Raw genomic sequence first — 10326 nt, 5'->3', positions numbered from 1 at the left:
TCCTGTGGGCCACAGTTCAGCTTTTCCATCTATTTTCATGAATAATGAAAACACTGATGTTTGGAGTGAAATTTGCTTTTTCCCTCCACCCCAACCCTCATCCCCAGTGTAACAGGGCAATGGGAAGGGACTGGGGGACTTATCCTGGGGGAGCAGGTGGGGAGGAAACCACCATCCAGGGTTTAGGCGCAAAGCATCCTGGCTCCCTGTTCCTTCACTGACTTGGCTGTGTGACCTTGGACAAGCCATTTCTCTTCCCAGAACCTCAGCGTCTTCCCCTGCAAGGTGGAAAATTCCCTCTTGCTCAAGGTTATTGAGAAGAATGAGAGATCTTGGAGCAGCTCCTGGCTCCACCCAGCACCTCAACAACTTGTAGTGAGTTTCTCCCTCCCCTTTCCAGTTTGCACCGGTTTACCATGTGTATGCCACCCTCCTGTTCCTGTCCCCTTGGCATAGGCAGGAGCAAAATAATCTCTGAGCCTATGTTATTTCTGTAGCAGTTCAAGGCAGGAGCTTTTGAAGTTACCCAGTAGGGGCTGTGCTGCCTCAAAAACATATCCATTCTCCGAATAGTTCCTTCCCTCTCCGCTCACATCCAATTTGTCTGCAAGAGCCGCTGGCTCTGCCTCCAAAACAAATCTCTGCTTTGTCCTTTTCTTATTCTCCCATCCTGGTCAGAGCTGTCACCACCTCTCCCTGTAGGACTCTGGCTGTAGCAGCCTATGCTCTGCTCTCTTGGCCTCTACCTTAGCCTCCACCTTCAGAACAACCACCACTAAACACCTGTACCAGCTGAGGCCACTCCCTGCCTCAATCACTCAGCCCGCTGTGACTTTCTTTCAATTCCTTAAACAAACCAAACAATTCCAGCCCCCGGGTCTTTGCACTTGCCGTTCTTTCCGCTGGAATGCTCTTCCTACCACACTGGCAGATGACCCTTCTTATTTAAGGCTCACCTTCTCCCGTTTACGAAGCTTTCATTGATCATAGTTTCCAAATTAGCTGCTACTCCCAACACAATAACTCTATGTCATACCTCTTCATAGCACCAACAATTTTCTTTTTCCTTTTCCTTTTCTTTTCTCATTCTTTTCTTTTCTTTTTTTCCTTTTGAGGCAGAGTTTTGCTCTTGTTACCCAGGCTGGAGTGCAATGGCATGATCTCGGCTCACCACAACCTCTGCCTCCTGGCTTCAAGTGATTCTCCTCTCTCAACCTTCTGAGTAGCTGGGATTACAGGCATGCACCACCACAGCCGGCTAATTTTGTATTTTTAGTAGAGATAGGGTTTCTCCATGTTGGTCAGGCTGATCTTGAACTCCTAACCTCAGGTGATCCGACCACCTCAGCCTCCCAAAGTGTTGGGATTACAGGCGTGAGCCACTGCGCCCGGCTGATTTTGTTCTTTCACTGTTATTTTTAGTTGCTCTCCCCCTAATCCCACTTCCAGAATGTAAGCTTCACAGGGTTTTTGTTTTGGTTTTGGTCTGCTTTTGTTCAAGGCTGCATTTCCAGAGCCCAACCTAGTGACTGCTAGGTAGTATGTTCTCAAATAAATACGTACTGCATGAATGAGTTGGATGGTTTAGCTCCATTTGGAGAGATGGAGGGAAGTAAGATGCAGAGGCAAGAAGAGACCTGCCCACGTTCACAAAACTGGGTGACACAAAAGCTAATGGTGTTCCGGAGGTGGCTTGCACTGGCTCAAAAGAGCTGATTATTAAATTTTCAGAAATTGTGCAAGCCAGGTGTTAAACCATTATTAGCTTGAAACTGGTCATGTTGGGAGAATTTACACCATAGCAATGGTGAACACCAAATCAGCTTACCAGCCCACCACTCTACAAAATCCACTGTGATCCTGGTGAAAGGCCATTTATTGATCCTCTTTGAATTCTGAACCTTTCAGACTTAGGATCTGAGAACAGGAGCTCCCTCTTCCTGAAATGACCCATCCCATGCCTGATAACAATATAAGTGCATACTCGGTGCAGGGATCTTTCTAAGCACTTTGTACATATTATCTCCCTAAGGCATCCTGACACCCTTCTGAGGCAGAACTTTATCCCTATTTCACAGGTGAGGAAAAAGAGACATAGTGAATTTTTTAAATCCCAAGAGCTATAAATGTGTGATACTGTGAAATATATATTTGGTCTGCCTAACACCCCTCCCCCCACTTCCACTGGCAGGCCCCAGGTAGCTTCAGTATGGGGACTGGTCACAGGAAAGAACAAGTCATGATTAAAGGGTTGGGACTTTCAGCTCGTCTCCCAACCTCTGTGGAGGGGAGAGGGAATGAAAGTTAAGTGGAACACCAATGGGCAATGATTTAATCAATCATGCCTATGTAATGAATGTTCCATTTAAAAACCCCAAAAGACTGGGTTTAGGGGACTTCTGGACAGTTGAACACATGGAGGTTCCTGGAAGGTGGCATGCCTGGAGAGGGCGTGGCAACTCCATTCTCCTTCCCTTGCACCTCACTCTGTGTGTCTCTTCCTCTGTATCCTTTATAACATCCTTTATAATAAACTGGTAAACATAAGTGTTTTTCTAAGTTCTTTGAGCTGCTCTAAAAAATTAATTGAAGAGAAAGGGGTTATGGGAACCCCAATTTATAGCTGGTCAGTCAGAAGCACAAGTAAAGAACCTGGAGCCTACAATTGTCATTGGAAGTGGGGGACAGTCTTGTGGGACCAAGCTCTCAACTTGTGGGATCTGCTGTGAAGTCCGGGTAGATAGTATGAGAATTGAATTGGAGTACACCCAATTGGTGTCCACTGCAGAACTGATTAATTAGTTGCTAGTGAGGAGAAATTCCTACACAATCCTTGGTGACACCAATCAACAGAGAAGTGTTGGTTGTTGAGTGAGAGAATAGAAAAAACACTTTAGTTGTGTTCCCTATGGTCTCAGATTTGGTGTCAGAAGTGGGAAAAGTAAAATAGAAGTTGATAGAGTTAGAAGAAAGGTTTTAATATAATCCTATTTAAGGTTGGGTGGGCCAAAGGGAGTACTTGTTGGTTCTCTAACATTAAAGAGTTCCAAAAAAGTTTGCTATATTTACCTTAGTTTGGAGAAATTTTAAAAGTCAGAAAGCAGAGATTATAATAAGACATCTGATATGAAATTTCCTGGGGCAGTAGTCTGGCTGTTTAATCGAGATAAAGATTAACCCAACAAGCAAGAGTTCCTTTGCTCAATGCCCTGATGGGGACCTAAAGGCCTGTGTACACAAGTGGATAAAATGATCAGGGATGGTGGAAATTCTTGGGACTCCTTGATATAGGAGGTCCACTGACTATGGTACCAACATCCATTGGTGAAGTCCTGACTTGGGGTATAATTTGATTGAGAGAACATAAAAATTTAAGGGTTGATAGACTTATGAAAGTTGGAATGCTTGAACAAGTTACATGTAAAGAAGTTGTGTCTCCTTTACCTAAATGTTTAATGAGACTGCATAGCGTATCTGGCTGGGGAACACTTCTCCTATCTAGTATTGTAAAACCAAAACCCATTAATAAAGTTCTAATAGAGGCTACAGTTAGGAAAGTGAGGGTTGGTTAAGATAATTAAGATAAACCTTTATAGGAGAGTTGGTATATTTGAACACACTTTCTCTGAAGTGATTTTCCCTGATTGCATTATAGGGATAGACATTGTATCAGCCTGAGAAATGTTTCCCATACCTAGCATTATAAAACAAAAGCCATGTACATCTGCCTTTAATCAATATTAATTGGACATGCTGAATAGGAACCAGTCAGATGTCTGGAGCCCACACAATGTAGAATAGAAGATGGAGTGATGCTATGAACAAATTCTCTGGGGCAGAGCCCCGTATGGAACCTAGACTGGGACCTATGGGAACAGCCTATAAGCACCTTCCAATGACAACTACTGGGACCCTGGACTAGAGAATTTCAATATGAAGAGTATAATACTACTTTCTATGGGATATTAATTCAAGCTACCCCTATGACTGAGACATGAAATGATCTTGAAGCCTGAAATACCAATAATATCTTGGATTATGTTTTAAAACACTCTAATGGAGATTAAAATGCCCAGAAGAGTCCCCTAAGAAATTAGAAATGATTTATACAGGATCATGCTACCTGGGGAATGCAAGGAGGAGATACTAATGAAAAGGGAGCCTCTTTCTCCCTCAGACTGACTCTGGAACAGTATGGGAGCAGCTGGATCCTACTGCCACTTGGACAGTGCCCTATAAACAGCTCTCAACCAACCAACAAAGAGCTGCTTGGTGTGCAGATGACAGTGCCAAGATGAAAAGACCACGTCCTATTTAGAAGGATGCCATTCTGATCAAAGAAGATAAAAACAAATCCATTCAGTGAGCTGAACTGCATGCTGAAGAATTGAACAGTGCTAAAAGCCCCTCTGTTTGAGTTTTTACTGACTCACAGGCCGTGGCCAATGATTTGGCCATATAGTCAAGCAGGTGGATAATGGAAACCTAGCCTATTAAAGGGATGCCCATATGGGACACACACAGCCCTTTGGAAATTTGAGGGGTCCTTAAAGTAGGACATGTCAATGCCCATCAGAAGAGCTCCCTTCCAGGTTTGGAAGGTGATTGAAATCGACAAGCAGATATCCCTGTATGCTCACTTAAGGTGGCCACCTGTGCCCGTGAAATGAAAGGATATGAGGGCACTGCAGCAGTGCAGAGATGGGCTGAATCTAAACATGTTTCTATTGCACCCTCTCAGGCACATAATGCCAGTAAGAACTGTTCTGTCTGCCAGACAGAAACTGCAGATGGCTATGGGGCAGATTCCCTGGTGGGAAGGTTCCGAGCACAGCTGGCAAGTGAGGCTGATGCTGGTAGCCCTGGGGGGCTACAAATGGGTCTTGACAGGAATAGACGTTGACTCTGGGCTGGCCTTTGCTTACCCAGTGGAAGATGCAAATGCTCAGAGTGCTGTAAAAGAATCAGAACAGGCCGGGCACGGTGGCTCAAGCCTGTAATCCCAGCACTTTGGGAGGCCGAGACGGGCGGATCACGAGGTCAGGAGATCAAGACCATCCTGGCTAACACAGTGAAACCCCGTCTCTAGTAAAAAATACAAAAAAATAGCCGGGCGAGGTGGCGGGCGCCTGTAGTCCCAGCTACTCTGGAGGCTGAGGCAGGAGAATGGCGTAAACCCGGGAGGCGGAGCTTGCAGTGAGCCAAGATCCAGCCACTGCACTCCAGCCTGGGCGACAGAGCAAGACTCCGTTTCAAAAAAAAAAAGAATCAGAACAGAATATATTACACACATTTGCACAGGCTGTCGTCATTTCTTCCATCCAAGGAACACACTGTCCAGCCCATAATGTCCAGCAATGGGCAGAGCTGTCCTCCTTTGGGTAATAATTTGATCAAGAAGTGGAATGAGCAATTAAAACATTGGTTGTCTAAAACAGAGAAGATAAAAGCATGAAGAATGTACCCATAATTTTTTTTAAATGTACCCATAAAAATTTAAAAAAACAAAACAAAACAGGAAGATCTGGCTTACACACCTTCCTGAGTGTGTGCTCACACTCAACCTGATGGGGCTAGAGGAGGGCACTACTAGACTTTCCTGTTTTCTGGTTGACCTGGGGAAGTGGGGGTGGGGAGAATGCTGGTGTGGCTATGCAATTCTTGCCAAGTTGCTATAATGACTATGTATTTTTTCCTTTCTTCCAGATATAACCTCATTTTTCCCCCTACCTGAGGCACTGGTATTAGTAAAACCAACCCAATTGTCCCATAGAAATGGTATTCACTGTTTTGTATTTTTGAGGCAGGGTCTGGCTCTGTCACCCAGGCTAGAGTGCAGTGGTGCAAACCTGGCTTATTTCAGCCTCCATCTCCTGGGCTCAAGTGATCCTCCTACTTTAGCTTCCTGCATATCCTACAGATGTGTGCCAGCATGCCTGGCAAGTTTTAAACTTTTTTTTTGTAGAGACAGGGTCACGCTATGTTGGCCAGGCTGATCTCCAACTCCTGGCCTCAGGCAATCCTCCTGCCTTGGCCTCCGGAAGTGCTGGGACTACAGGTGTGAGTGAGCCACCTCACCCGCTGAGTTTTTGAATAAACCTAGAAAGTGACCCTTTTGGTGTTAAAACTTGAAATTTACATTTGTCTCACTTGAGTTCTTTCCTTTGGAAGCTGACCTTCAGGCAAGGGACTGAAACGCACCAGATTATACCACCCAGACAAAGAGAGACTAAATCCCTCATTTCTCATAATTGCTTCCTTACTCCTCCCTAATTCCTGTTTTACATTCCTTCACCACTATATAAACCCCCCAGTTTTAGTCAGTCACAGGTGGATTTGAGGCTGATTTCCCATTCTCCTTGGCTTCAGCACCCGATTAAAATCTTCTTCCCCAGCAACCCTTATTGTCTCAGGGGTCGGTTTTCTGTGCATCTAGCAATGGGAACTAGACTAAACCCTTGGCATGTTGGTAACACTAGGACGAGAACCAGGTCTTGAACCTCCAAGTGCTGAAAGCAGGGATGATTCCTAAGTAAAAAAAAAAATGCAGCTATGTTCTTTGTTTGTTGTTATTATTTTTTACCTGACATACAATAATCATATACATTTACAGGGTATATAGTGATGTTTCGATACACACAACATATAGTGTTCAAATCAGGGTAATTCGCATACCCATCATCTCAAAAATGTTTCATTTCTTTGTGTGGGGAACATTCACTATCCCCCTTCCAGCTATTTGAAGCTATATATTATTGTTAACTGGAGTCATCCTACAGTGCTACAGAACACTCGAACTCATTCCTCCTATCTAGCTGTAATTGTGTAACCTTTAACAAATCTTTCCATATCCCTTTTTTGTCAGAATTCCCTAAAGGCCTGATAGAGGCAGATTGTACCTCCATCCTATCTGGCAAAACTGGGGCTAACAGTGGATGCAGCTACATTGTCCAGTAGTGAAACCAGTCCACTAGTTCTGCACCTGTATAACCTTACCCAGTCTGAATGGAAGTGGATTAGGGGGCGGGTACTTGCTAGACTAGTATTGCTGCCTGCAGTCTAGACAAGCACCGTGTTCCTTGCAAAGGTGGAAAAGTTTGGATATAAATGAAGAGAAGGAATAATGGTAGCTGAAGGTAAAGGAATGAATAAACAGGTTATGTAATGAAGGAAATCTAATGTTACGTTAACAGGCTGAAAGATGCTCAGAACGTGGGATGACGTCTCTTAGCTCAATTATACCAGATGCCTGAGAGGGTGAAACTATATGTGTGCAGAGACCACTCCTGCTTTTAGAACCTGATAAGATAGAATGGGAGGCTGTAAACCTGAGTGGTCTCGCTCCGGGAGACATTCTTACAATATGATGGACTGAACTAATTAGTCATGATTGAATGGGATTCTAGTAATGTGGCAGTATCTTTTGAGTTGTATATTCATTTGGTATAAGGGAACCATGTCCAAAGACCAGGGGTGAATGGTGTGTAATAGTGTGAAATATGTATTTGGTCTTCATTCCTCCAGCCCCTTTCCTGACATACAAACTCCTAAATGTTTGGAACCTCCAAAGTGATGTCTTCCGTATGCCAATGAATTGACTAATGGCCGGTAACCTCCGGATAGGGTCTGGTCACAAGAAAGGTCAAGGCAGGATTATAGAGTTGGGACTTTCAGTCCATCTCCCAATTTCTCAGAAGGAGGGAGGGGCTGAAGGTTAAGTTCATCACCAGTGGCCAATGGTTTAATTAGCCATGCCTCTAATTAAAATTAGCCATGCCTCTAATTAATGAAGCCTCCTTAAAAACCCAAAGGGACTGGGTTCAGAGAGTTTTTGGATAGCCGAACACATGGAGGTTCCTGGAGGGTGGTGCACCTGCTGAGGGCCTGGCAGCTCTACCCAGCTCTTTGGGAGGCCAAGGCGGGTGGATCACTTGAAGCCAGGAGTTTGAGACCAGCCCGGCCAACATGGTGAAATTCCATCTCTACTAAAGATAAAAAATTAGCCAGGTGTCGTGGCGCACACCTGTAATCCCAGCCACTCAGGAGTCTGAGGTGGGAGAATTGTTTGAACCCAGGAGGCAGAGGTTGCAGTGAGCTGAAAATTTTAGTTTTCTTCCTACATCCTCAGAATATGACAGAAGATATGTGCCATATGTGCACCTTATAACAAACTTATATCCAGAATATATAAAGAACTCTCACAAATCAACAAAAAGGAGACATCTCGATTTTTAAAATGGGCAAAATACATGAACAAGCACTTTATGAAAAAAAGGATATTTAGGCCGGGTGCAGTGGCTCACACCTGTCATTCCAGCATTTTGCAAGACCAAGGGGGTGGATCACCTGAGGTCAGGAGTTTGAGACCAGCCAGGCCAACATGGTGAAACTCTGTCTCTACTAAAAATACAAAAATTAGCCAGGTGTAGTGGCACGTGCCTGTAGTCCCAGAAACTCAGAAGGCTGAGGCAGGAGAATTGCTTGAACCCGGGAGGCAGGGGCTGCAGTGAGTCAAGATTGTACCACTGCACTCTAGCCTGGGTGACAGAGCAAGACTCTGGACCAAAAAATAATAGTAATAATCATCACATGAAAAAGAATTCAGCATCAGTTATCAGGGAGATCAAATCAAAAGTATAAGGATATACTCTTACTCTGCAGCCAGAATGACTAAAATGAAAAGGATTGACAATAGCAAGTGTTGGTGAGGATGTGGAGCACCTGGAACTCTCTTGTATCATTGGTGGGAGTGTAAATGGGCACGATTGCTGTGGGGAATGTTTTGTCAGTGTCTACTAAAGCTGAGTATTCCTATAATCCAGCAATTTCACCCCAGGTATTTATCCGTGAGAAATGAAAACAACATGTCCACAAAGACTGGCAAATGAATGTTCACTGCAGCTTCATTTATGAAAGCCTCAAACTGAAGATAACTGAATATCCAGCAACAGGTGAATGTGTAAATTAATTAATATAGACTCATACCATGGAATACGATTCATTAATAAAATAGGATGACTTGTTGATACGTGCTAAAACATGGTGGAAACTCACAGGAGTAGTGTGAAAAATGCCAGATACAAGAGATTACGTACTGTATGATTCCATTTATATGAAGTCTAATACCCGGCAGAAATTATCCATGGCAATAGATGTGAGAATTGTAATTACTCTGGTTGGGGAGAGTCTGGGAGGAGACATGTCATGGTAATCCAGTAGGAGGTGCACGGAAGGGAGCCTTCTGCAGTGGGCACGTTCTACTTCTTGGTCTGGATGATAGTTGAATGGACAGAGATATAGTCTATCTGCCTTATTCCCAGATTCTGTGTTTACAAATTCGCTTGTTTGCTAATATTTATTTCTAACCCTAAAATCAATACTCTCAGGGCTTTCAGGACTATTCAGTCATCCGCAGAGGGGCTAAAATTTCAAGTTGCTGCACACAGGTTCCGAGCAGAGGTACAGACAGGCGACGCTCTGCCTTTTGTCTCAGCTCTCATACAGAGATGTGGAGAGGATGGGGATTGCAAGGGGCAGTTCAGTGCTAGAAGCTCCAGCTCTGGTGCCAGCTGGAGAAGTTTGAATCTCACCCCTGGCACCTGTTAGGGGGGTAGCCTCAGACAAGCTACTTAATTAACATTTCTAGGAAATTTGTTTGCAAAATAAATAAAATAGAGTTGCCCAAAGTGGCTCACACCTGTAATCTCAACAATTTGAGAGGCCAGTGCAGGAGGATCACTAGAAGCCAGGAGTTTGAGACCAGCCTGGGTAACATAGTGAGACTCTGTCTCTACAAATAATTTAAAAAGTAGCAGGTGGGTGCGGTGGTTCACGCATGTAATTCCAGCACTTCGAAAGGCAGAAGCTGGCGGATCACTTGAGGTCAGGAGTTCGAGACCAGCCTGGCCAACATGGCAAAACCTCATCTCTACTAAAAAAACAAAAATTAGCCAGGTAAGGGGTAGTGGTGGCACGTGTCTGTAATCCCAGTTACTCAGGGGGCTGAGGCATGAGAATCACTTGAACCCAAGAGGTGGAGGTTGCAGTGAGCCAAGATTGCACCACTGCACTCCAGCCTGGGTGATGGAGTGAGACCCTGTCTGAAAAAATAAAAAAATAAAAAAAACAAAAAAACTTGGCAGACTGGATGCAGGGGCTCATGCCTGTAATCTCAGCAATTTGGGAGGCCGAGGTGGCCATCCCCTGTGCCTACGAGGCTGACCTCTACTGACCCCATCAGCAAGCTCCCTTGCCCTTCAACTTCAGGGTGGGTTTGGCCAAAGGGAGGCACAGGCAGGATACTGGAGGGGGCTGGAGGATCCTCTC

This window comes from Macaca thibetana, chromosome 19 (assembly GCF_024542745.1).
Source record: "Macaca thibetana thibetana isolate TM-01 chromosome 19, ASM2454274v1, whole genome shotgun sequence".
NCBI classification, from domain to species: domain Eukaryota; kingdom Metazoa; phylum Chordata; class Mammalia; order Primates; family Cercopithecidae; genus Macaca; species Macaca thibetana.
The sequence above is the reverse complement of the archived record's forward strand: the minus strand, read 5'-3'. Positions refer to the sequence as shown.